We start from the raw sequence: 1,547 nt of genomic DNA on the forward strand, positions 1-1,547 counted from the left end.
GAGCAACCAATTGACGATATTGAGCGTTATATTAGTTTAAGACACCAAATCAATAGATTTCGTATTAAATACAATCTTTCAGATCCTATCATCCCGATTTCAGAACCAAAACCAATTATGACCGAAAGACCACAAAACCGTTTGTTGAAGTATTATGTTGTTCCATCACAAGCAGAACCACATAACAACATTGTTGTCCTTGCCATCAATCGTAACGATTTCGAGTTGAAACCTTCGCTATTATCAGCCGTTCAACAAAACCAATTTTTAGGTAGTCCTACAGACGACCCTAACTTACATTTGTCAGTGTTTGTGTAGTACGCAAACACAGTGAAAGCAAATGGTGTCAACCAAGAAGCGATTGGACTACGTCTTTTCCCTTTTTCCTTAAGAGATAGAGCTAGAGCTTGGCTCTAGTCTCTACCTTCAAACTCAGTAACCACATGGGACGAGTTGAAGAAAGTCTTCTTAGCCAGATACTTCCCACCAAGAAAAACAGTTATGCTAAGAGCTCAAATCAATGGATTTAAGCAAAAAGACAATGAATCTCTTTTCGATGCTTGGGAAAGATACAAGGACATGATGTGACTCTGTCCATACTATGGACTTGAAGAGTGGCTGATTATCCATACTTTCTACAATGGTCTGATGTAAACACCAAGATGAGTTTAAGCGCTGTCGATGGCGGTGCTCTAATGGAAAAACCTTATGACGGAGCCTATGAACTCATAGAGAACATGGCTCAAAATAATTTCTAATGGGGAAGAGAACATGTTGTTGTAGAGAAACTAATTATGAAAAGCGGAATGTATGAAGTCAATGGCATAGACCGTGTCAATGCTAAAGTGGACGCGCTTACTCAAAAGATTGAAAGCTTGACCATAACACCAGCAACTACCGTAGCTGCTATAATACCAAACTGTGAATTATGTGGAACCCCTTAGCACACTAATGCTGATTGTCATTTATTGGTTGGCGTACCTATCGATCAAGTGAACTATGCCCAAGGAAACCCATATTCAAACACTTATAATCCTAGTTGGAGGAACCATCCAGACGTTTCCTATAAAAGTAACAATGCTTTATTTCCACCAAACCCATCACATTCTATTCCACCTGGCTATCAGAAAGGAGGCCCTGTTGCTCCACAAGTACCTAGAAAGTCAAATTTGGAGATCATAATGGAAAACTTTATAAATAACCAAGCTCAACAAAATAAAGAATTTGCAAATCAAAACTCTTATACGAGTGAACTGATGAAACAATTGTCAAATAAGTTTGATGTTATGGATACCCATAACAAGATGTTAGAAACCTAGATCTCCCAAGTAGCCCAACAACAAGCCGCAATAGTAGCCTCAGCTGGAGCATTTCTTGGTCAACCTCAACCAAACCCAAAAGGCCATGCTAACACTATCACACTTAGGAGTGGAACAAAACTAGATGAACCAACGGACCCAAGAATTCAAAAAATGGCCATGTATCAAAATTCTGGAAAAGGATCCGAAAAAGTAAACGAACTAACCAAAGATGGAAAGAAAGACAAA

General features: G+C 38.9%; 1 non-coding gene across 1 annotated transcript; it reads right to left on the bottom strand.

The window, feature by feature from the left end:
- Window positions 1-501: 501 nt before the first annotated feature.
- On the bottom strand, window positions 502-608 carry LOC127134228 (small nucleolar RNA R71). The gene has a single exon (XR_007807982.1). It is a non-coding gene; the product is annotated as a small nucleolar RNA R71 (small nucleolar RNA).
- Window positions 609-1,547: the final 939 nt, after the last annotated feature.

The sequence above is a fragment of the Lathyrus oleraceus genome, chromosome 3, assembly GCF_024323335.1.
Source record: "Lathyrus oleraceus cultivar Zhongwan6 chromosome 3, CAAS_Psat_ZW6_1.0, whole genome shotgun sequence".
In the NCBI taxonomy this organism is placed as follows: Eukaryota; Viridiplantae; Streptophyta; class Magnoliopsida; order Fabales; family Fabaceae; genus Lathyrus; species Lathyrus oleraceus.